The sequence below is a fragment of the Amblyraja radiata genome, chromosome 6, assembly GCF_010909765.2.
Source record: "Amblyraja radiata isolate CabotCenter1 chromosome 6, sAmbRad1.1.pri, whole genome shotgun sequence".
NCBI lineage: Eukaryota > Metazoa > Chordata > Chondrichthyes > Rajiformes > Rajidae > Amblyraja > Amblyraja radiata.
This window is the reverse complement of record NC_045961.1, coordinates 58,325,929-58,353,293: the sequence shown is the minus strand read 5'-3', so window position 1 is coordinate 58,353,293 and position 27,365 is coordinate 58,325,929. Positions and strand designations below refer to the sequence as shown.

General features: G+C 41.0%; 1 protein-coding gene across 1 annotated transcript in view; it reads left to right on the top strand.

The window, feature by feature from the left end:
• The window catches only part of gpc5 (glypican 5), a 650,538-nt gene that overhangs the window by 334,306 nt on the left and 288,867 nt on the right, over positions 1–27,365 (top strand). The gene's annotated exons all lie outside the window — the stretch shown is intronic.

The window sequence follows — 27,365 nt, the reverse complement described above, 5'->3', positions numbered from 1 at the left end:
AATTTGTATAGCATCCTTTGTTCTTGGGCATTTAAATTACTGATCGAATCGAAGATTGATCCATTAATTATGCTAAATCTCCACAAACCTCTGTGAAATTAGAGGTGTTGATGTGCTTTCTTTATGATTGTTTAGTGGTTGTTTGTGGCAACATATTCCACATCTTCACTACCCTCTGGCTGAAGAAATTTCTCCTCTTCTCCATTAGTAAGGTCCATCCATTCATTATAAGGCTGTGCCTTCTGGTCCTAGACCCTCTCACTAATGGAAACATCCTCTCCATGTCCACTCCATGGCCTTTCATTATCGGTAGGTTTCAATGACATTCCACCCTCATTGTTATATACTCTAGCGAGTACACGCCCAGAGCTATTGAACACTCCTCCTACAGTAACCCAATTATCCCCAGAATCTTTCTCGTAAACCTCCTCTGGACCCTCTCCAAGGCCAGTTCATCCTTCCTCAGATATGCGGCCCAAAACTGCTCACAATATTCCAAGGACAGCTTTAGGTATTGCTTCATCATTCAGTGAGATTCTGGCAAATATATATTCTAATTCTATTTAATCACCTTGGTCTCATGCCTCCATATAACCATGGACATCCATTGGTTTGCATTTATTAATTGAGCTGGTATTTACTGTTTTTGTAAAAGCCCAATCACATTTTGCATGTATATGTGTTCCCGATTTTGTTCTGAATGGATTTGATTTCACTTTAAGATTATTTTGTTATCAACTTCCCTAACCATCGAAAAAGCTTTGGTCTATTCTTCCACTTCCTTTCAAAATTCTAAAAAACAAATCAATCTCAAGCCTTATAAGAACAGTTGAAATAGCAAAGCACTGTGGCAAATGAAAATCTCACCGAAAATTCAGTTCTATTGTCTAAAAAGTTTTAAGAAGCATGGAAATGGTGTAATAATGTTCTTTCTTTTTTAATGGAGTTTTGCAAAGGAATTTCTATGCCAAGTTATACAAAGCCCTGGATGAGTAAGCACAGTGTATATTTCTGAGCATTGCACTTCAAAAATTAAAAAAAGGAAGATCTTGGAAGCACCTTACACTTATGTCATATAGACACTTTATATTGCATGCAAAACTTAGGAGTCCATCGATCTGACATGTGAACTGTTTGCTATTTTCACAGATTCTAGCTGACTTGCTGATATATCTTGCATTTTATTATCTAGTGTGTGGCATCCAGATCTACACACAGTGCTTCATAATGCCATCATAGAGCAAAGAACAGTACAGAACAAGAACAGGTCCTTTGGCCCATAATGTCTGTGCTAAACATAATCCCAACTCTTATCTGCCTGCATATAATCTACATCCCTCCGTATGCCTATCCTAAAGTCTCTTAAATGCCACCATCATATCTGCCTCAATCACCATCCCCAGCAGTGTGTTCCAGGCACTTGCAACTCCCTATGTAAAAAATGTGCCCTGCACATCTTCTTAAAACTTTGTCCCTCTCACCTTAAAACTACTGTATGCCTTCTAGTATTTAATGTTTTCAACTTGGGGGGAAAAGGATCCGACTATCTATCCCGTCTATTCCTCGCATAATTGGCAGGTGTAACATAGAAACATAGAAAATAGGTGCAGGAGTAGGCCATTCGGCCCTTCAAGCCTGCACCGCCATTCAATATGATCATGGCTGATCATCCAACTCAGTATCCTATCCTTGCCTTCTCTCCATACCCCCTGATCCCTTTAGCCACAAGGGCCACATCTAACTCCCTCTTAAATATAGCCAATAAACTGGCCTCAACTACCTTCTGTGGCAGAGAATTCCACAGATTCACCACTCTCTGTGTAAAAAATAATTTTCTCATCTCGGTCCTAAAAGACATCCCTCTTATCCTTAAACTGTGACCCCTAGTTCTGGACTTCTCCAACATCGGGAATAATCTTCCTGCATCTAGCCTGTCTTGATTCTTGGTTCTTGGTATCATGGTCCTCCAAAATATTCCAAATGGAATTTAAACTGGAGGTGGTGAAGGGAGGGCTTAAGCCAGAAAGGGTTATTGGGAAGAAAAGCTACTTTAAATTTAGTTGCATCTGGTTGGGTAACTGTAGTTGGGTGGAGATTATCCATGCTTTAATTCCAAGTTTCTAAGTTTCTATAAGATCCCCCCTCAAACTTCTAAATTCTAGCGTGTACAAGCCGAGTCTATCCAGTCTTTCTTCATATGAAAGTCCTGCCATCCCAGGAATCAGTCTGGTGAACCTTCTCTGTACTCTCTCTATGGCAAGAATGTCTTTCCTCAGATTAGGAGACCAAAACTGTATGCAATACTCCAGGTGTGGTCTCACCAAGACCCTGTACAACTGCAGTAGAACCTCCCTGCTCCTATACTCAAATCCTTTTTCTATGAATGCTAACATACCATTTGCTTTCTTCACTGCCTGCTGCACCTGCATGCCTACTTTCAATGACTGGTGTACCATGACACCCAGGTCTCGTTGCATCTCCCCTTTTCCTAATCGGCCACCATTCAGATAATAGTCTACTTTCCTGTTTTTGCCACCAAAGTGGATAACCTCACATTTATCCACATTATACTGCATCTGCCATGCATTTGTCCACTCACCCAACCTATCCAAGTCACCTTGCAGCCTCCTAGCATCCTCCTCACAGCTAACACTGCCACCCAGCTTTGTGTCATCCGCAAATTTGGAGATGTGGCATTCAATTCCCTCATCCAGATCATTAATATATATTGTAAATAGCTGGAGTCCCAGCACTGAGCCTTGCGGTACCCCACTAGTCACTGCCTGCCATTCTGAAAAGGACCCGTTTACACCTACTCTTTGCTTCCTGTCTGCCAGCCAGTTCTCTATCCACATCAGTACTGAACCCCCAATACCGTGTGCTTTAAGTTTGTATACTAATCTCTTATGTGGGACCTTGTCAAAAGCCTTCTGAAAATCCAGACATAACACATCCACTGGTTCTCCCTTATCCACTCTACTAGTTACATCCTCGAAAAATTCTATAAGATTCGTGAGACATGATTTACCTTTCATAAATCCATGCTGACTTTGTCCAATGAATTCACCACTTTCCAAATGTGCTGCTATCCCATCTTTAATAACTGACTCCAGAATTTTCCCCACCACCGATGTAAACTCAAATGAACCCGATATAAACACTGTGGCCAAAGTAGCAGATTCCAGGCCCAGCGTCCTGGAGATGCCAACTAACCTCTTGACACCTCAAGGAATTTCCACCATCTCCACCTATATGTCAGAAATATTCTGGAAGACTCGAGTTGCTGGGATGTTTGTAGCTCAAACAACTCTCAAGGAGGTTGACAACATCCAACTCAAAGCTGCCTGTTTGATTGGCACCCCATCCACCATCCTAAATCTTCATTTGCATTCACTAATGGTGCAGTGTATTCATCAACAAAATACATTGCAGTACTCATGTGGCTTACCTGACAGCATCTTTCAACGCTGTGATCTCTGCCACCAAGAACGATGAGGGCAGCAGATGCAAAAGAATACCATCACCAGCAGATTCCCCTTCAAACCTTACACCATACTGACTGGGAAATAAATTACAGAATCTGAATTCTGGAACTTCCTCCACAACAGCAATTTAGTTGCCACCTTCAGGATGCTGGGCCTTGGATCTGCAATTATAACTGCAGTGTTTATGTGGCAGGTTCATTTGAGTTTCTGATCAACAGTGAGTCCGAGGGTGTTCATGGTGGGGACCAACTGATGGTAATGCCATTAATGTCTCAGCTTCAGTACTTCTGACATACTTTGCCAGGCAGATATCTATATGACATTGTTGTAAACTTGAATAATAATAATAATAATAATAATAAATTTTATTTATGGACGCCTTTCAAGAGTCTCAAGGACACCTTACAAAAATTTAGCAGGTAGAGGAAAAACATGTAAGGGGAATGAAATAAATAGTAGAGACAGGACTAGTACACGAAGTAAAGACAGAATACAATTCAAAACACAATATGAGGCAATTAATGCACAGATGAAAAGGGAGGGGGACGTGGGGCTAAGGATAGGCAGAGGTGAAGAGATGGGTCTTGAGGCGGGACTGGAAGATGGTGAGGGACACGGAATTGCGGATCAGTTGGGGGAGGGAGTTCCAGAGCCTGGGAGCTGCCCTGGAGAAGGCTCTGTCCCCAAAACTGCGGAGGTTGGACTTGTGGATGGAGAGGAGACCGGCTGATGTGGATCTGAGGGACCGTGAGGGTTGGTAGGGGGAGAGGAGGTCAGTGAGATATGGGGGGGCCAGATGGTGGAGGGCTTTGTAGGTGAGGATCAGGATTTTGTAGGTGATCCGGTGGGAGATGGGAAGCCAGTGAAGTTGTTTGAGGACTGGAGTGATGTGATGCCAGGATTTGATGTGGGTGATGAGTCGGGCGGCTGTGTTCTGGACCAGTTGGAGTCGGTTGATGTAGGTGGAGCTGATGCCAAGGAGAAGTGAGTTGCAATAGTCCAGTCGGGAGGAGATGAAGGCATGGATGAGTCTTTCAGCAGCGGGAGATGTGAGAGAGGGTCTGAGTTTGGCGATGTTGCGGAGATGAAAGAAGGAGGTCTTTAAGAACGCCTGCATATCTTCATAGGATGAAGAAAACCTATATGGCACCTTTTTTTCTTGAGAATGGAGCTTGAGTGCTCTCTCATCACTGTATATTAATTCATTTCAGTTTCCGCTCATTTATTGTAAACATTCTTTTGTATCTAGCAGACTGCTGCTTGTTTTGTTAATAACCCTTTTGCCTCAACTGCAGAGATTGAAACAGCAAAGATAAAATGTTGACAGTAGCCAGAACCTGAAATAAATCAGTATGGATTCCACACTGAGATCAACACTGTCTTTATGGAACTTCGAAAAGCAACATTAGAGTGACTCTCAATGATGTTTTGTCACCATTAAAGGATAATGCAATTTCTAGACTTCTGTATGTTGGTCCTGTACCCACAGGGTTAGTGTTCCATTGGTCTTCATTTGTCCATATTATTTTGTGATCTTTTTACATCGACTCTCAAACCTCCATTACATTCACTGATAGTTTTCTTCGCTGTTTATAAAATACTTGGTAAGCTATATTTTTGTTGTCCAAAATGGATGTCCTCAGTCACAAATGCATCAAAATCTATCCATAATAACTTTGTGAGCTTAACTATAGAAACCTAACCAATAAAGTGCAGAGAATTGGATGCCTTTGAAACATGTATTCAATAATCATGATGTGCTGAATAGACAAAAAATTCTTATAAAAAGCTGTTCTCAACAACAATATAAGAATTGCTCTGAAACTGAATATATATTCAACTTCCTGCCTTAAAATATATTTTTCTGTTCAATTATTCAGTTATTCAATTCATTGCTCTCGGCAGAACTGTCTTTTTAGAGAAAGTACACAATTCATAAATTCCATTAGTCTTTTTTTCCTTTGATCCAGCAGTTTTCTGTATATTATTTGCTGTCTGGTGGCATGAATTCTATTGCAACAGCATGTAATCTGTACAACTGAATGCCTTGCAGAACGATGGAAAAATTATTTGTCAAGCACACTTTCCAGAGCCACCTAACAAAACCGAACAGAACAAAACAAAACATCAAATGAAAAGATTTTCATAAGCTTCTGGTTTTGAACTTTAACCTCAGCAGGACCAGATATCCAAAATGCCAAAGCATGAAGAGAAGATTTGGATGTAATTTAACTAATTGACAAAAAAACTAATTTCAAATCTGGCAAATAACATAAGAAACAAAAAAAGTGTACAGCAGTTATGATGTTATGTTACAGTTGTGCAAGATTGGAAGAGGCCGCACTTGAAGTATTTTGTTCAGTTTTGGTCACCCTGCTATAGTAAAGGCCATTAAGCTCGAAGGAATGCAGAGACGATTTACGAGGATGTTGCCAGGACTCAAGGAACTGATCTACAGTGAGAGATTGGGCATCTAGAACTTTATTTCTTGGAGTGCAGGAGGCTAAGGGGTGATCTTATCGGGGTTTATAAAATCATGAGCAAAATTGATAGAGTGAATGCACAGTGTCTTTTACCCAGTGGGCAAAGGTTTAAGGTGAGAGGGAATTCTCTGCCACAGAAGGCAGTGGAGGCCAATTCACTGCATGTTAGATTAGCTGTTAGGGCTAATGGAATCAAGAGACATAGGGAAAAGCAGGAACAGGGGACTGATTCTGGATCCGCCTACTCCTGCACCTACTTTCTACGTTTCTATTATCCATGATCTCCAGAGATGCTGCGTGAATTACTTCAGCACTTTGCATTCTTTCTGTAAACCAGCATCTGCAGCTCTGTGTGGCTAAGACATCTTTGCTTTTGTTCTCAAATAGTTTTGCAATAAAGGTCTTCCAATTGCTTGCTGATTCTGCAAATTAACTTTCAGTGTAGGAGGGAACGGCAGATGCTGATTTAAATTGAAGATAAACACATAATGGTGGAGTAACTCAGTGGGACAGGCAGCATCTCTAGAGAGAAAGAATGGGCTGAGACCCTTCTTCAGACTGACTAACATTTAGTGATTTCTTTACAAGGACACTCAAGCTCCCTGAACACCAATAAAAATCATTCCCTCTATATTTGAGAAAAACCTTCACATTTTTATTTTTAGTTTTGAGGTGTATTACATCACATTTTTCCATGTTCAATTTCATCTCAGATTAACTTCAACAGTCTGCATTCTCATGAAGCATTGTTATATCTTGCTCTCAGTCTTAGATAGACAAAAAAATGCTGGAGTAACTCAGCAGGACAGGCAGCATCTTTGGAGGGAAGGAATCGGTGACATTATGGATCGAGACCCTTCTTCAGACTCGCTGCTACCTCTCTGTCTCCACTGGCTGTGTTTTCACTCAATGCTTGCATACTTTGTATAAAGTCATCATTATGCATTATACTACAGTTCAAAAAATAAAGCATTAAATAAAACAGATAAAATGCAGACATGGACAGATAAGTGCCAATTTATATATATCCCATAAAAGACATCAGACAACTCTTTAATCTCTAACAAGAGAGCATCTACGGTAAGTGTTTTCCTTGACTTTCAACATATTAACACCATTATCATCCAGAGGATTGACTCACAACTTGTGGATCAGCTCTGTAAGAATGGTGGTTATAATAGTATGCCAAAAGATGATTATCCTCAGTGAAGCACAAGACTCATTGGGGTTGTACAATACTCTTCCTTGCTGAGATGAGCAGAGTTTCCGCATTGATGAAACTAGACACCACCCTGGGCAAAGGATGAGCACCACATTTACCAGCCCAAATGTTCACTCTGCAATTGTTTTGCTATAGCTTCAGTGGGCACTATTTAGTAATGTCACATCCATATGTCAGACATGATTTTAAGAAAAAGCTTCTGACACAGTTTAAGGGGGTAGGTGCTGGTATTTTTACATCAGATTATCTGGTCCGAGTCACATTTGTACTTTTGGAAATTTGCTGTATACAAGTTGGCTGACTCATATCCACCATTCTGGCAGGAGATGCAGTTTGTTGGTTATAAAACTATGAATTCTGAAAGAGATGTAAAATATACTTTTAAAATGCAAGCTGTTTTATTAAAAAAATGACACTGAGCTATACAATACATTAGAGCAAATGCCCAACATTCAGTAAAAAGGAAGGAGAAATAGATAAACAAATGTTTAGGAATGGAATCCAGAGCCATAGATCAAATAAAATTAGGAATGTAAGGGGAATAGTATACAGTTAATGGTAAAATCCTTAACAGTGCTGGTGTGCTTGGAGATCTTGGGGTCCAAATCCATTGCTCTCTGATAGGCACATAAATATGGAAGGAATTTAATTTAGTATCAAGTTCAGCACAGAAATCGTGGTCTGTAGGCCCTGTTCGTGTGGTGTACTGTTCAGTCAAGTTTCATATTTTATGGTTTCTATGCTTAAGACTGCAAAATTGGATCTTACGATTCTGAGGACAAAGAAACCGCAGACACTGCAAACTAGGTTGCGAAGGCTGATCCTCTGGGTACACAAATATCCCAAAGTGAGACATAAAATGCCCAGATGGTCAGGCAGCATCTCTGGAGATAAGGAATAGTCTGAAAAAGGGTCTTGACCCAAATCATCACCCATTCTTTCTCTCCAGAGATGCAGCCTGTCCAACGGAATTATTCCAGCTTTTTGTGTCTATCTTCAGTTTAAACCAGCATCTGCAGTTCCTTTCTACACAAAAAGGAATTGATGATATTTTAGGTCGAGACCCTTCTTCAGATTGAAACACAGGGGAGAGGGAAACTAGAGGTATAAAAGGGCACAGAACAAATCAGAGCTGTCACCGATGACTAAGGAAAACTGGAGCCCATAATGGTCCACTGTGGACAAATACATTGTTACTCCAACATTTTGTGTCTATCTTTGGTGTAAATCAGCATTTGTAGTTTATTTCTACACAAATATCCAAACCTTCTGAACCTTCTGAATGTTGTAATCGGCAGGGCAGTACTCTGCATATCGCCAACTTGGACAATTTTACATTTTTATCAAGCCAATTAATCAAGCCAATTAATTTACAAACCTGTACATCTTTGGAGTGTGGGAGGAAACCGAAGATCTCGGAGAAAACCCACGCAGATCACGGGGAGAACGTACAAACTCCATACAGACAGCACCCGTAGTCGGGATCAAACCCGGGTCTCTGGTGCTGCATTTTGCTGTAAGGCTGCAACTCTACCGCTGTGTCACTGTGACTGCCCAAAACATTGATTGATAGAACAGATATGCCTATGACCATGTTTCATGTGTTAAGTGGCAAAATAACCAGTCTCAGTTGTTTCTTGAGCTCTGTCACAATGGTGCAAAATATATAGCTGGCGCAAAGATAGACACAAAAAGCTGGAGTAACTCAGCGGGACATGCAGCTTCTCTGGAGAGAAGGAATGGGTGACGTTTTGGGTCAAGACCCTTCCTCAGACTGATTAGGAATAAGGGAAACAAAAGATATAGACGGTGATGTGTGGTGATAAAGAATGAATGAAAGATATGCAAAAAAATAACGACGATGAAGGAAACAGGCCATTGTAAGCTGTTTGTATGGTGAAAATGAGAAGCTAGTGCGACTTGGGTGGGGAGGGATAGAGAGAGGGAATGCTGGGGCTACCTGAAGTGTGAGAAATCAATATTCATACCACTGGGTTGAAAGCTGCCTAAGCGAAATATGAGATGCTGTTCCTCCAATTTACATTTAGCCTCACTCTGACAATGGAGGAGACCGAGGACAGAAAGGTCTGTGTTGGAATGGGAAGGAGAATTAATATCCAGCAACCGGGAGATCAGGTTGGTTCACATGGGCTGAGCGAAGGTGTTCCGCGAAACGATCGCAGAGTCTGCGTTTGGTCTCGCCGATGCATAAGAGTCTACTTCTTGAACAACAGATACAGTAGATGAGGTTGGAGGAGGTGCAAGTGAACCTTTGCCTAACCTGGAAGGACTGCCGGGGTCCCTGGTCAGAGTCGAGGGATAAGGTACAGCGACAGGTTTTGCATCCTCTGCGGTTGCAGGAGAAGATACCTGGGGCGGGGGTGGTTTGGGTGGGAAGGGATGAGTTAACCAGGGAGTTGCAGAGGGAACGGTCTTTGCGGAAAACAGAAAGGGGTGGAAATGTGAAAATGTGGCTAGTGGATCCTGTTGGAGGTGGCGGAAAATTTGGGGGATTATGTGTTGTAGGCGATGACTGATGGGGTGGAAGGTAAGGACTAGGGAGACTCTGTCCCTGTTACAATTAGGTGGAGGAGAAGCAAGGGCGGAGCTGCGGACTCTCGAGGAGACACAAGTGAGGGCCTCAACAATGATGGGAGAGGGGAACCCCCGTTCCCGAAGGAATGAGGAAATCTCGGATGTTCTAGTATGGAACACCCCATCTTGGGTGTAGATGTGGCGTTACAGAGGAATTGGGAGTAGGGGATAGAGTCTACAGGAAGCAGGGTGGGAAGAATTGTAGTCGAGATAGTTGTGGGAGCCAATGGGTTTGTAATAGACGTCAGTCAATTGTCTATTTCTTGTGATGGAGACTGTGATATCAAGGACAGGGAAGGAGGTGTCGGAGATGGTCTTAGTAAATTTGAGTGCAGGATGAAAATTGTTGGTGAAGTCCATGAGTTCTGCATGGATGCAGGAGGTAGCACCGATGCAGTCACCAATGTAGCAGAGAGTTCAGGAATAGGGCCATTGTACGCCTGGAACAGGGATTTTTCAATGTACCCTACAAAGAGGCAGGCATAGCTGGGGCCCATGCGGGTGCCCATAGCTACGCCTTGGACAGAGGAAGTGGGAGGAGTCAGAGAAGTTGGTGAGGGTAAGAATCAGCTCCGCTAGACGTAGTAGAGTGTTAGTAGAGGGAAACGGAGGGCTTCAAGGCCTTCCTGGTGGGGGATGGAGATGTAGAGTGACTGAACGTCTATAGTAAAGATGACGGATTGGGGGCTCGGAAAGCAGAAGTCATTAATGAGATGGAAGTCTGATGCTTGGTTTGATGTAGGCCAATTTACATGGTTCTATTGTCTGTATATTTACCCAGTGCACTGGAGAATATATCTTCCACTGTGGGGCAGCAGCCAGCTTTCTCCACAGACAATGGTGTCAAATTGATTACTGATTATAATTATGAACAGTTTGAAGACTATTTATTTGTATTAATGACAGCTATCCCCATAACTTCTTATTAAAATTGCATGGTGGACACATCAGCCAATATTACCAGGAATTTTTGAAATTGAGTTTTAAATAAATTATGAAGTTCTCGCCAGAGTTCATTAGTAATCATTATTGATCTATCCAGATTATTTATTCAGTTTTTATTTAATATAAATAATGCAGTTCATACCCATATTTCATCATGATGACTTATTTACCACCTATTCGTAGAGTGTGCCAACAGTCTGCCTGTGGAATACAACCGTTAATGTCCTAATAGGACTGAAACTACACAGATTTCTCGTGTCATGTGCATTTTATGTGAATGGTTTAACTGGCTTCATGTACTGTGGACAATATCTGGAGTTGCATTAAACTGATAAACTAGCAGTCTAGCAACATCTATGGAAAGAGAAACCACAATGTTTGAAGGGAATGATCTGTGAAAACGCAGGAAATTGGTTGACATGTGCATTTCCACAGTGTTATGTGCATTCTGTGATACTCTATGTTGCCTAACATATTTCAGGGGCACCATTGTGCTGAGAGATTGATCTTGTGAGATAAAGTGCTGTACCATTTAATGGTTTCAAACTCCAGTGCCCTCTGCATCTCAGACCTAACGTAATGAAAGCCACAGGAGCACAAGAAGCTTAGGCCATTGGCCTATTCAAAAGCAATTCAGCTGCCTGCACCAATCTGGAGCTGCCTTCCAGTGCTCATCAAACAGAATTTCACAAATCATCATTATCTCCTGCACATTTTGACAATAGAAGAGCAGAATGCCTGCCTGAATATGTCCAGAAGATGAGAAAAGGCAGAATGAACAAAAGAAAGTGTAGATAAGAGGGAGAAGATAGAGCTGCAGGAAGGGCAGCAACAGGATGATTAAGGCAGGTGGCATATGAGGGAGGTGTGATGAATTGCAGTCAACTAGTAGGAAACAGACTCTTAGAAGACCACATTCCATGAGTTTACAAAGTACTTAAGTACCAATATGGAATAAATGAGCTGCTTACGCATAGTAGTGAACAATGATCCATAATAGTAGGTCACTGAGGCTTGAACACTACAACATTTTTTTACCCTTAAATTCACCTTAACATACAGCCTCTCCCTACCCATTCATTCCCAATTCGACCAGGAGGATTGTTAACTTATCTGCTGACAGTATTGCATGGGGCTCAGCTGTCCCATTGTTCATGAAGAAGAGAAACCTCTCCACGTGATCTGTCAGTCTTATAGCTTGAAAGTCCCTCTCCTGTACATCCTGACAAACAAAGATTGCTTGGAAGCTTTGGTCTTTGGATTTCTTGTTCAACTAGGAGCTATATATCTGAGATAGACGCAAAAAAAGCTGGAGTAACCGCGGTTCAGGTAGTATCTCTGAAGAAAGCCCAATATCTGAGATTTGTCTTTCTTAGTCAGTGTCTGTCAGTAAGCATTGGGCTTGGTTGGTGGAAATGCAGTGATTTTTATGGATTGGAAGCTCATTCTATTGGGTTTGGATTGGTAGCTTTCTTGCTAGTATTGAAGAAGGTAAGGAGGTTTCATTGGCCATATTGGATCAGGGCATTACTTCTTGCAATGGTCACATTTCTTCAACTGCATTCCTCCATCAACTGCTGCCAGGTATGCTGGCTATTGCTTGGGTACCTTCCAGGGTACCATCACATAAAATAATAATTTCTAGTTGAATCTCTAGATCTCTGTCTTGAATACCAGAGCATACTTTCTCTATTCTCCCACACCTTGCTAATTTTTGCACCAGAAAGATTCTAGCAGATTGCAGTTGGCTGAACATGATCTTTTAAGTTATAGATATACAACTGAGTCCCAATGGCTGAATGAAATTACCATATGTTGATTTAATATGATGTTTTACGTGTTCTAACATAGCATTTGTGAAAAAATACACAATTACAATTTTTATTGCAGCTGAGAATAGTGATAGCACCACATACAACGGCCTTAAATTTGCTAATTTCAGAGCAAATGAATGAGAGAGAGGGGGAAAAGAGAAGAGAGAAAGAGACAAGAGGGGGAAAGAGAGAGGAGGAGAGGTGGGGCAAATGGAGAACATGGAGAGAGAAAAACATATATGAGAATATATATATCTATATTACTAAAAGTCTGTTCTTGACCGGTTTTGGCCATCTGTGCTGCGATTTCCAAGAGAACACCGCCACTTACGGCCGTTATTTTTGGCCACCTAGCTCATAGCCCCGCTCCGCCGCATGTGTGCCGAGGATTTTTCCCGTCCATGAAAATTGACAGAGATATTAATGTTTTTACAAAATTCCCCATTCTCTCTGCTGCCCCCGCTGGCGGCAGGGGGGAGGGACCTTAAAACCAGGAAGTGGTGCGCCACACAGTCTCTTCAAGATGGAGGAAGGCAGAGGGTCACATTTCTCTGAGCTGTGAATAACACTGAACACATGTCTACTCAAATGTAAGTGCCCTTAGTGGTTCTAAAATGCTTGCAGAATGTGTTTATTGGTTCTAAAACTTGCAAAAAAGTGTCTCTATTGGTTCTAAAGCTTGCAAAACATGTCTATTGGTTCTAAAGCTTGCAAAGAAATGTCTATTGGTTCTAAAGCTTGCAAAAAATGTCTATTGGTTCTAAAGCTTGCAAAAAAATGTCTATTGGTTCTAAAGCATAAAAAAATGTCTATTGGTTCTAAAGCTAGCAAAAAGTGTCTATTGGTTCTAAAGCTTGCAAAAAGTGTCTATATTGGTTCTAAAGCTTGCAAAAAGTGTCTATATTGGTTCTAAAGCTTGCAAAAAATGTCTATTGGTTCTAAAGCTTGCAAAAAAATGTCTATTGGTTCTAAAGCTTGCAAAAAATGTCTATTGGTTCTAAAGCTGGCAGAAAAATGTCTATTGGTTCTAAAGCTGGCAAAAAAATGTCTATTGGTTCTAAAGCTTGCAAAAAAAATGTCTATTGGTTCTAAAGCTTGCAAACAAATGCTTATTGGTTCTAAAGCTTGCAAACAAATGTCTCTATTGGTTCTAAAGCTTGCAACAAATGTCTCTATTGGTTCTAAAGCTTGCAAAAAAATGTCCCTATTGGTTCTAAAGCTTGCAAAAAAATGTCTATTGCTTCTAAAGCTTACAAAAAATGTCTATTGGTTCTAAAGCTTGCAAAACAATGTCTATTGGTTCTAAAGCTTGCAAAAAATGTCCATTGGTTCTAAAGCTTGCAAAAAAATGTCTATTGGTTCTAAAGCTTGCAAAAAATGTATATTGGTTCTAAAGCTTGCAAACAAATGCTTATTGGTTCTAAAGCTTGCAAACAAATGTCTCTATTGGTTCTAAAGCTTGCAACAAATGTCTCTATTGGTTCTAAAGCTTGCAAAAAAATGTCCCTATTGGTTCTAAAGCTTGCAAAAAAATGTCTATTGCTTCTAAAGCTTACAAAAAATGTCTATTGGTTCTAAAGCTTGCAAAACAATGTCTATTGGTTCTAAAGCTTGCAAAAAATGTCCATTGGTTCTAAAGCTTGCAAAAAAATGTCTATTGGTTCTAAAGCTTGCAAAAAATGTATATTGGTTCTAAAGCTTGCAAAAAAATGTCTATTGGTTCTAAAGCTTGCAAAAGGTGTTCTATTGGTTCTAAAGCTTACAAAAAAAATGTCTATTGGTTCAACAATACTAGCCCTCCAGAAAGCGCCCCTGCCCTCCTCCTCCCCTGGTTGGCTTGGCTTGGGTGTGTCTTGAAATTGAAAGGCACTACTTACTGCAAATGGTGGCATGAAGTTGAAAGGCACTACTTACTGCAAATGGTGGCTTGGTTGCTTTGGCTTGAAGTTGAAAGGCACTACTAACTGCAAATGGAGGCTTGGGTGTGGCTTGAAGTTGAAAGACACCATTTACTGCAAATGGTGGCATGAAGCTGAAAGGCACTACTTACTGCAAATGGTGGATTGATTGCTTTGGCTTGAAGTTGAAAGGCACTACTTACTGCAAATGGTGGCTTCGGAGCTTTGGCTTGAAGTTGAAAGGCACTATTACTGCAAATGGTGGCTAGGTTGCTTTGGCTTGAAGTTGAAAGGCACTACTTACTGCAAATGGTGGCTTGGTTGCATTGGCGTGAAGTTGAATGGCACTACTTACTGCAAATGGTGGCTTGGGTGTGGCTTGAAGTTGAAAGACACCACTTACTGCAAATGGTGGCATGAAGTTGAAAGGCACTACTTACTGCAAATGGTGGATTGGTTGCTTTGGCTTGAACGTGAAAGGCACTACTTACTGCAAATGGTGGATTGGTTGCTTTGGCTTGAACGTGAAAGGCACTACTTACTGCAAATGGTGGCTTGGGAGCTTTGGCTTGAAGTTGAAAGGCACTATTACTGTGAATGGTGGCTTGGTTGCTTTGGCTTGAAGTTGAAAGGCACTAATTACTGCAAATGGTGGCTTGGTTGCTTTGGCTTGAAGTTGAAAGGCACTAATTACTGCAAATAGTGGCTTGGGAGCTTTGACTTGAAGTTGAAAGGCACTACTTACTGCAAATGGTGGCTTGGGTGTGGCTTGGGTGTGGCTTGAAGTTGAAAGACACCACTTACTGCAAATGGTGGCATGAAGTTGAAAGGCACTACTTACTGCAAATGGTGGCTTGGGTGCTTTGGCATTAAGTTGAAAGGCACTGCAAATGGTGGCATGAAGTTGAAAGGCACTACTTACTGCAAGTGGTGGCTTGGGAGCTTTGGTGTGAAGTTGAAAGGCACTATTACTGCAAATGGTGGCTTGGGTGCTTTGGCTTGAAGTTAAAAAGCACTACTGTAAATGCACTTACTTCCTGTTTGCACTGTATATTGATTTTAGATAAAACGCTGCCACTGACAGCTGTGATTTTCGGCCATCTTACTCAGTCCCCCTCCGCTGAGCAGATGCAGAGAATTCTTCCCATCAATGAAAAATAAAAGTGTTATTAGTTTAAAAAAAAATGTTGAGAATCTCTCTCCTGTCAATCACTCCATGAAAGCCACACCTTTTCCGGTGGGGGAGGGGTTATAAAATCCGGAAATGTGGGTGTGGCTCAGTCTCTACAAGATGGAGGAGGGAGAGGTCACGACTCGCTGTCTTTAGTGGCTTTGCACCCTACTTCAAATGGTATGAAACTGCACTTGAATTTAGTGGCCTTGCACCCTGCTAGAAGTGGTAAGAAACTGCACTTGAATTTGGTGGCCTTATACCCTTGAATTTCAAGGATTAGCCGTGAGTCAACTACCAGCCCACCAGCCGTGAGTGAGTTGCCAGCACAACAGGCTTGATTGACTGAGACGCCAGCCCAAGAATCCATTTGGCGCACAATTTGCATACTAGCCCTCTGGAAACCAGTCCCTTCAGCCCACAACACCCATACTAGCGCTCCAGAAAGCCCCCCCCCCCGCCAACTGGCCACCAATATTAGAATTGGTGGAGAGGTGGAATATTGCGTTGGATGACCAGCCCTCCTGTGTGATGCTGGGACCCAACGGGTCCCACTTAGTCTAGTATATATATATATTCACTGCATAGGAGCCAGAACATTGACATCCTTATTACTGCAGTTGTACAAGCACATTTAATGCAACAACAAAACTAAATATACACAATTATCAGCTATTCTAAGTAAATTAGATCATTATAGTGCAAAAATCAAAGTATGTAGAGCACTTTTAAAAGGCACTAACAAGTGCATTAGATTTGTTATTTTATAATATTTGGAGGTATATATTTATGGAAATGGCTGCATGAACAGCAATGAGGGGAACTATTTTTTGAGCAATCACACCTGCCTTAGAATGTTATCATACATTAGCTATTTTGCATAGAAAGCGGCTGTATAAAAATTGGATTTATTTGCCTCCAGAATAGTTCAAGAGCTGTAGGTAGATACTGTTTGCACATGAATGGATAGTTCATGTTTACTCTAATCAGAAGGCATTTTCACACATTGTACCTTTGAAAGCAATGACAAAAGTTACCATGAGATTAAGTAAGGCATTTTTTTCATGATATTATTGGCTGTTTTATCGGCATATATTGATTTGATGTAATGGGATACAATAAGAGGAAGAAGCTTCTCAGAATGCACATCCTTTCTGATGCATTCGTCATTAATTAATAACTTCACCCTCAGGGAAAAAGTGATACTCGGCTTGGATAATATATCTTTGATGAAGATGGTAATGAATCCTGATGGCAAGCTTTTACTAAATTAATGCAGGACCAATGAAGTGAAATACAATATACTATACTGGCATTTAACACCCAAACCACAGAAAATAAATAAGTATTTTAGTATGACTTTGCAGGCCAATTTTTATAAACGTTAGAACAAAGATTAATCAAATAGTTATTTGGATATTAAATACAATCGAGATAACTGTGGCTAATGTCCTCCAGGTGTAAATCAATTTATTTTACCTTCATTAATTGAACTATTAATGCAAAACCTAGATTTTGAAGGACAGCTGATTATATTTTTAAGAGGTCAAGTGAATTTGGTTACTGCAGTTTTGTTTCATGTTCCATGAGGATTGTAGTTTAGTACTATCATTACATATCCCACTCCAAAGCAAGGATATTATATTGACTATGAGTGACATATAAATAGAGTTGGGTGAATTTCCGATTTCTTGTCAGGAATAAATGAGATAAGAAAATGGCACAACATAACTTCATAGCCAAATATTCTTGGTTTCTGGCCAATATCACCTATCCAAAGACTTAATCCTAGTTGCCAGGAATGTTAAGGAATATGTGTCTAAAGAAGGCTCAAAACATCACCCATTCCTTCTCTTCAGAGATGCTGCCTGTCCCGTTGAGTTTTGCTCCAGCATTTTGTCCACTGAATTGCTTTTTGTGGCTATGCATGTTTGAAGATATTTCAAGTGATAAACCACAATATGTTACTTAAATTGTAAACGTCAATATGATTGAAGTACTGAGATGTTATCACATTGACACATGAACCACAAAATGATATTATTTTAGCTGCTGTCATTCATGCATTCTGTAGTGTTATCTGGAATTGATTCTAAGATTGAACAAGTAATTTATTAAAGAAGATAAGATCAGAACTACCTGTATTAAGAATTCCATTGAAGGTTACAAATATAGATCAGCGAATATTCTACAGAGCACGATGGTCTGGCTCCTGCTGGCTTCATTGATATTTTATTTGTCAGAAAGGTCAGAGCTTAAATGATTGGTTGTAAAGATGGATTAATGTGCCAGAGATGTGCTTGATTATCTTATGGAGGTTATGTTAAAAGTGCATCCCATGGTATTTTCATGAAAAATGTTCACGAGCCCCGAGTACCTACGAGCTATATTTGAGAGGGAGTTAGATGTGGTGTTTGTGGCTAAAGGGATCAGGTGGTATGGAGAGAAGGCAGGTACAGGATACTGAGTTGGATGATCAGCCATGATCATATTGGATGGCGGTGCAGGCTCGAAGGGCCGAATGGCCTACTCCTATTTCTATGTTTCTATGTTTCTATGAATGTTTTCCCTCTTTTTTTTCACCCCATGATATAAGCATACATTTTATGGTGTCTATGGTAGGACAAAATATACATGATATAGCAAGAACAATTTTTCTCATTTATGTTTAATATTCTCCCTCAGAGCTGAAGATTGTTGTCACCACTGATGGAATAAATTAATGAATCCTAATATCCTTTCCTAACAGTTTACATGTACATTAGCAATGTGATCATACCTTTGGTTTGACCTGTAGTGAATTGTGAAGAGATTTTAGTTTAACAATTAATTCAGCTCTTGATGGGAATTAATATACCCTGTTAGCTCACACAGGTATTTCACATTACATAATTAATTGCCTCGCGGAGGAGTGTTTGCTGCTTACCCAATCTCTTTCTTACAATGGGATTCACAACAAGTTATGTGATTTTGTAAGAGACTCCAAGAAATAGCAAAAACAATTATTGAATGAATACCCTTTGTACAAAATTATACCCTGCCAAAATACAATGCATACATTTCACTATTGATGTTTTTGATACTTTTAATCAAACAGTATTAAACAGAAATGAAGGTAAAATAGCATGGATTAATACAGCATACAGAAGAGGGTAGGCAACACAATGAAAACAAAATGGGTTAATTGGAAATATTAGCAATACCAATAAGAAATTTAAGTTACTTTCACCCTTGCATGTAATTAGCATTTTCTTGATTAATTTTCTCTAAAACATTATAAATGAATAAGATAATATTTTTGATTTTTACTCTAACAGAAATAATCATTTTATGGGCTTCAAGATGTTAAATAATAGTTTCTCAAATAAGATAGCAGCCACAAAGACCACAGTTAATAACATCATAATCATGATGGAAAATGATTACAGGTACATTTTAGATTCTTCCCTCCTGGGGTTGTTTAAAACGTTTTAGACAATTTCTAAATTGCAGTTTGAAGTCAGCAGCAAATGACTTGGCCTTTGAATATTATGTTCTGTAATAAATAATTGACAATTTATGATATGACTTCAAGTATTTTTGATCTTGGAAAATGTAAAGTAAGATCCTCGTGAAAACAAAAGGAGCTAATTTCAAAACTTCCTGCAAAGCCACAGGGAGTATGATTAACCCAAATTCTGATTGCTTCCTGGGTAAGTTGTCTGCCAACCTCATTTGCATGATTGCTGCATTTACATTTTTGTCATGGCTCTAAACTGTGCCAATATTGAGAGTGCTAACATCATTTAAAGCAAACTTGCAATTTTAGAGCTTTCCTGGACTTCTTCAAAAAGAAGCAATGAGAGTCAAGCTGTGATTCCTTGAGCAATGGAAAAGCAAGGGCTTTAAAAGCAGGGGAGAAAGATGATATTAATGTGCAAGAGATCAACAGACAAACTATTTGAAAACAGTCAGAACTGATTTCTATGGTAGTCTTCGCAAGAAATCAAGCTATGTGGACCTAGACTCAAGGTTTGGAGTCTAGGTCCACATTTATTCTGTATGTCAAGGCCAGAAAATACATCTTTAAATATGTAAGCACAATAATATATTTTTACAAAACATAATGGTCTCATACATATTATCAAGGACAATTGAAATATCATCAAATGACTTTGTAAGAAATGCACAGTTAGCCTAAATTGCTTCCATTCATTAGAACTCATTCCACCATGGCAGATACATCTGCAGAATGGTTAAATCAGGAAGACAAAAAAACATTTTTTGTTTGACAAACAAACATTTGGTAATTCCAGCACTTTTTTTGTGTAAACTAGCATCTATAGTTCTTTGTTTCTATGTTTAAACATTTAGTTTGTATGTACTGCCTCTTCAATAAGAGGAACCACCTTGTACCACACCTCTTCAAAGATCTGCCTACTCTTTCCTTTCAGACATTTAGCAAGACTCCTTTGTACACTACAATATGTGCCCCCCCCCCCCCCACTAACCCTTGTTATGCATTCTGCACCATACCCACCAACTTTTCTTGTATCATTTTTAGCTATTTTGTTTAAATCTTTTTTGCCTCAGTTCTTGACCTCTACGCCAATGGGAACAGTTTATCGCTGTCTGTCCATATCCTTCATGATTTTGAACAGTTCTATCAGATGTCCATGCAACATCTTCTGTTCCAACTGCATCTTATAAAGATTCAACATAAATTTCTTACTTTGGTACTTCATGCCTCTGTTTATAAACCTTAGACCTTATGCTCTGTTAACTGCTTTCTCAATTTGCCCTAAAGCAAGCCACGCTCTCTGGTTGCTTTTCAGAATTATAACCTTAGCATATATTACCTCTCCTGTTACACATATATTTAACACTAAAGATTTCCAGCATTAACTTTAATCTGTTAACTACCTGTCTATATCACCAAAGTACCTATACCTTCTAGAAGGCTATTACTATTCTCTTCACAAACTGCAAAGGGCAAGAAGTCTTACATGCACATTTGGAAATAATGCCATATATTTCAATGTCTATTGTATTAATATATATTAAAAGCAATCATCCTAGTATCGAGGTAACTTCAATGTATGGTTCTCTCGAGTTAGAAAAACAACTTTTCACTTACACTCTTTATTTTCAGTTACAATCAATTATCTACCAAAATTATTATAGTTCCTTTCATTACATAGCCTTCAACCTTAGTAACAAACGTGTTATCAAGTCAAGTCAGGTCAATTTTATTTCTATAGCACATTTAAAAACAACTCTCGTTGACTAAAGTGCTTTACATCAGTACAGGTACTAACGTGCTACATACATAGATCTAACAATACATATATAAATACATACATACAGCGCTCCCTCAGAGGACCTCAAGAAACGCTTGTGACTAGAAATAGGTTTTAAGTCTAGACTTAAAGGAGTCGATGGAGGGGGCAGTTCTGATACGAAAGGGATGCTGTTCCACAGTCTAGGAGCTGCAACCGCAAAAGCGCGGTCGCCCCTGAGCTTATACCTGAACCGCGGGATAATCAGTAGGCCCAAGTCGGCCGATCTGAGGGACCTGGAGGTAGAATGGTGGGTTAGAGATTTTTGATGTAGGTGGGAGCAAGCCCGTTAAGGGCTTTGTATACATATAGGAGGAGCTTGAAATTGATTCTGTACCGCACTGGGAGCCAGTGAAGAGAGGCCAGAATCGGGGTGATGTGGTCCCTTTTACGGGTGCTCGTCAGAAGTCTCGCTGCGGTGTTTTGGACCAATTGCAGGCGGGACAGGGATGATTGGCTGATGCCAGTGTATATGTGATACTATACTAAGATTACATTGCAAGTCCAGACATTTTACTTCAATTCAACTTCATTTCTCTCTTCAACCCTTTCCATTATCTTATTCCTCAACAAAAAATTATGTGGTTAGTTAAAATTATGTGGTTGGTTAAGGGTCACCCCAGGGACTATGCTATTTTGAGTACAAACTGAACCTTTGACGGAGTGGTTGCATTAATGGTGTTACCACTGTGTTTCCATCATTTCCCTTTCTTTTTCCAGTCAATAACCAGCTCAGGCAGTTGTTGCTCATGGTAAAATAGTACGTTTGAAGTTCAAGTCACATAAATTGAAAGCAGCTTCATGTCTTTCTTCCCTCCTCTCTGCAGCCTCTACCATTGCAAATGAGCAATCATTGGAGAAAATATTGTTTAGAATCATAGAAAATTTACATTACAAAAGAAGACCATTCAGCCCAATATGTTTACAAGAGCTCAGGCAAAGATATGTGAAAGATAAGCACTGAGGGTATGCCCAACATTGATTTGTTGACAAGTGAATGCTGTTACTGTTGACTGATATGCAAAGTGTGGAGGAACTCAACAGGGAAGGGAACATCTGTGGACAAAATGGACAGATGACATTTCAGGTCAACACCCTTCTTCATACTTATAGTGGTAGGGGAGAACGCTGGAAAACTGAGGTGAGGCCAAGACAAAGCCTGGCATGTGATAGGTGACCTGAACCACTGAGTTCCTCCACCACTTTGTGTTCTGCACGTTTCCAACACCTGCAATTCCATGTGTCTTTATTTTACTACTCCAGTTGAAATCTCCTCAAAGTATGCCTACTTTGAAGAAGTTCTCCTCCGCACTCTTATGGAAGTTCTGTGTGACCCTCTCTCACCGCTTCCCCCTTTTTTGATTCCTGCATGGTCTCCTGCTCTTCAACCATGTTCAACCATATTCTGATCCACATTTCACTTGCCAGGCTTTGTCCCATCTCCACCTTTCTTTTCCAGGTTTTTTCTCCCTATCTGAAGGGTCTGAATCAGTCTGAAGGGTCCCAACCCAAAATATTGTCCTCCCATTCCCTGACTAACTGAATTCCTCCAGTACTTTGTGTTTTGCTCAAGATTCCAACGGCTGCAGTTCCTTATGTCTCGATTTGTTTTTTTGTTGTATCCATCATTTGTGATCAAGCGGACACTGTGCTGGTAGCAATGGAAAGATAAGATGGGAAATGCACCAGAATGAGAAATATGTGTTCCATCATTTTATTCAATTTTAGAGCCCAGGCTTACAGGAAGGATATTTTTTGATAATCATTGGAATTGGCCTTGAGAAGATGATGGGTATTTGCTTCCTTGACACACAGTGCAACAGTGAATGTACTCATGCAGTGCTGTTCAGTGGTTGATGGATATCATCCATCAAAATAGGTGGACCAAACATTTATTTCCAAGTCAGTATGGTGGAAAGGATTAGTGAGTCAGGAATTAAACATCTTGCCACAGAATACTGCTGTAACTACAGAATCCTACAAAACAGAAATTGGTCTTATCACCCAACCTCGTCCAAGAGGACTGTGATGCATATCTATTCCTAATCCCATTTTCGTGCTTTCGGCCCTCATCCCTCTTTGTGTTTCTGATCCACATACTTGTCCAAACATTTGTTGGACATTTCAATTGTGTTTGAATCACTCTGGCAGCTCATTCCAAATATTCACCACCTCTATGTGAAGAAAAAACGTATCCTTCAGATCTCCTTTAAATTTCCCCTCTCTCATCTTAATCTGTGCCCTTTAGTTCCACGCTCCCAAGCCCTGGGAAAAAGTTTCTGACCGTCTATCCTAGGTCTCTCATAATCTTATCAATCTTTAAAAGGCCATCTTTCAGCGAACTACATTCCAGTGAGAATAAACACTATCTATTCAATCTCTCCTTATAACTACAGTCAACCATTCCAGACAATATCCTGCTGCATTGTTCCTTGCCTCAACCTCACGGGGTGACCAATACGTTACACAGTACAGGAAATACAATCAATTCAACTTTTATACAGCTGCAGCATGATGTCCAAACTCTTATACTTAGCTGTAACTGTAAAGATGTAATTATTAATAGTAAGATTAAACGAGAACTTACCAGTTTGAAGTTTGATCTTTATTTTATGAGGAGTTACGTTGAGGGATTACGTGAAGGCCCCGCCAGCACGTGTGTGCGACATTCTTCAAAGCAGCGGTGTGGAATCACAGTAATAGTAATTGAAATAAACATAGTAAGATAAGAAGAACTAATATACCAGTTGACCTTTATAATAGAGGGGGGAGCGGAGGACACGTAATCCCTCATCGTAACTCCTCATAAAATAAAGATCATACTTCAAACTGGTAAGTTCTCGTTTAATCTTACTATTTTACTTCGGAGTCACGTGAGTGACTACGTGAAGATTTTAAAGCTCTGTGATTTCAAGCCGTGGAACAGTCCATGCTTCACTCACTGCCGAAGTCATTCAAGGGAGGAAGTATGTTATTATATTCAGACATGCATCCAATTCAGGCAATAACAATTTATTTTAACAAAATAATCCTCCCTAGGGCTAAATATATTGCAGAATTCAAACTTGATTCTGCAATACAGCAGGTTTGGTTATTGGCTTATTATAAAGAATTGGAAGGTCTTTCTCGAGACCATCCTGCTGTTGCCAGGATATGGTCCATAGGCACTTCCTTGTCTCTAGCTGCTGGTGTTGCTGTTGCCCTTGTGGATAGAAACTTAAGATGTCAGTATCCACCCCAGCAGCTCCCAAGCCTGTCTGAGTCATCTAGCGATGGTTAGTGCTGATACCCGGCCATTAGGTTGTTTATGGCTGCCCATAGTGCTAATTTACTTCCTCTTAAGTTTTAGTAGTTTTAAGGTATAATAGAAGGTGTGTCATTACACATGGTTGGGTGTCAGTTGGGTATATCTGGAATTACAAATGTTGTCCTGATGTTCATGGTCTATCTTGTTTAACAAGCTCTAATATGCGAAGCTATCTTTTCTGGAGATGCCATCATTTATCCCTGTCTCAGTTTATGTAGAAACTGGACCCCTAGAGCTGAGACCAGTACTATCAGCATACTGTTTTTTCAGTACAATGTCAGTTCCACCCCCCTCCCCCCCCAGGGACAGGGACATTGCTGGTGCCCCTAGCAATGTTAGTACAACACTGACGTCCCAGATCTGGGAGTACTTCCCTCTAGGAGGGTTGGTGTTAAAAATAATCCTCATAAGTTTGACAACTAGAGGGTGAGATCCCATGGAGAGTTGTTGTGGCGCCTGCCACCAGCAAGCTGACAGGGCACTCCTGCATAATTATAGTACTGCAGATCAGTCCTTCATCTACATGAAGGCTGGATAGGAATTCCCAGGACGTTGGTGGTTGTAGCTGTATTATACGCTACACCAGTCCTTGTTGCTTCTTGATAGGCCGCCGTGATCATGCTCATGGTCCTGTCCGCCAGCCCGGATCTAGCATGGTGGACTATGTCCGAGACCACAGGGATCCATGGCTGTGTAGGCCAATCAGGTACTTTCAAGACACTTGATGTTGAGTCCATATGTGTTTTTGCTTAGGATCCGACTGATTGTAAACAATTATCCCCCAAAACATTGTAAACAATTATCCCCCATTCAGTGAGTAATGTCCATTGCTGCTGCCCCAAGTGTGGTTCACAAGCGGCATATGTTGGTAACTGGTGATTGGGTCTAGATGCAAATGGATCGATATCTGGTGTCCCTCTTTTGGTAATATCAGCAACTTTTTCGTGGTCCAACAGCCATTCCGTGCTGTCATTGAATTTTCATGACCTGGTGTGTGCCTCAGTATTGAGCTTACCTGCTAGGTAAGTTTGCTGATAGCCAAATATGTATGTTAACACACCATAGCCAAATATATTGGCCAGATTGACACATGATATCGATCTTTTTTCCCATATGATTAATATATGCCACCACTGTGATATTATCAATTCGTAGGTGGACATGCAGATGGTGCATTGTTAGCAGTAGGCTTTCAGCCCATAAAACGCACCCAACACCAGTGTTTTTAGTAATTAATTTTGTTGTAGGCTTCCACCAAGTCTGCTTTACTCTTTGGCAATGTTACAGACATATGGATAACGTTAATTGTAAATCCTAGAAAGTCCAGTTGTGGATGCCGTCAACTTAGATTTATCTGGATGGAGATGACCCCAGAGTTTTACCCAATGTTTGGTAGCTAAAACTGCTGATTTAGCTAGATCCAGGGTTTTTTCCCCACAGTTGATATATCATCAAGATATGCCATGACAATATGTTTTTGTTTCTAATATTGCCAAGGCCCGTTTTAATATCTTGGTGAAAAGTCTTGGGGCTGAAGTTAGACCATTAGGCAACGCTATACCCTGCCATAGTTGCCCCATCCAGTTAAATTTTTGGTATCGACAATGATCCCTCCATATCTCCCAAAACAAGTGTAATGTTCCCCCTGTTAGTACAGGTCATACACCTTTGTGTTCTGGAAGGAACCAGATCCACCTACTTACCTGGTTGCCGGTGGTACGTCCCTTTCTTCAATTTCTGCCTCTTCTGCGGAAGAGGCGCCAGAGTGCGGGGTTGGCACATTTTCCATGAGGGTCGCTCTGGGCCTTGGCCTAAAAAGGACCTTCGTGGTGCTGCGCAGCCTTCATGCTTTCACCAGTGTCCTGGTGTTGATACCTGCTGGTGGATTGTATTGTATTGTATTGTATTGTATATTGGATGCATAGGGGTGCTGTCATTGCTGATGATGCTGTTATGAGCCCGACAGCTTTAATCTCTTCGTCGAGCTTTTTTACTTGTTTAAACAAGTTCCCCCCCTGGTTATGTTGCAGCTATTTCGCACAACCTTGCAAATTTGGGATTTAGTGCAGGTTTACTGTGCTCTCGCAAGCAATTGATCTCATAGTGGGTATTGCGAAGCAATGTCAATCCTGCTGTCATCCCTGTACCATCGTCTGGGCGAGCAACCAATGATATGCCCGCTGTCAGAAGTTTTGAAATCTTCTGTAGTTTTACCTCCTGGGTTTTTGTGCCAGTCCCACTGTACCCCCAGATCGCATTGTTTGCTGCAAGCATTTTTAACGAAGTAAAGTTCACAGGAGGCCTATACTTCTGCGTAATTTTGTTGCCTGTTCCTGCAGAAGATGGAAGTACAGGTAGTCGATGCTGGCCGCCAGCCTGGTCTGTAATGGTACTTTTCATTGATCCGTAATTTTGGTGATCACTCCCAGTAGCTCCTTAGGATTCTGCACCCCCTGCACACTGCCATTTTCTTCAGCCACGTCCCCTTCTTCCGGACCAGCCCAGCCCTGGTCCACAACGCATTCCTCTATCGAGGGAGATGCATTGTTTTACAGCCCTCGATAAGGTGCTGTTGTGGTAGTGCGAAGACTCCCATGGTGAGCTTGCTCCATCACCCAGAGCAAGTCATGGGCTGACCCTTCGACCGGACTCAGATGAGTATGATCGGCCGGGCTGAATCCTGCTGGGCTTTGCGTCCAGCCTGCTGCGCTGCTTTGAGCTGTACGACTCATGGCACTGGATTCAGCTTGGAGTCGGTAAGTGGACCTTAGTAACCACGCCAACAGTCACTTTCACTGCCCTTGGGCAGTGCGTCCTCCTGGCCAGACTCCCTGAGTCTATCGGCCGTACCGACTCCTGCCTGCCTGCAGCCCGCTGTGTTGTTTCCAGGTATACAGCTCGCGGTACTGGGCTCAGCCTGCGCCGGTCGTACCCGGCTGTCGGCTGCCAGAACCTTCCTAGTTCCCCACAGCCTGCGGTCCTGGAGCTGCTGTTTGCCCATGGCTGTGGGCTGCCGGAACCTTCCCTAGTTCCCCACAGCCTGCGGTCCTGGAGCCGCTGTTTGCCCATGGCTTGTTGGCTGCCAGAACCTTCCTGGTTCTCCACAGCCTGCGGTCCTGGAGCCGCT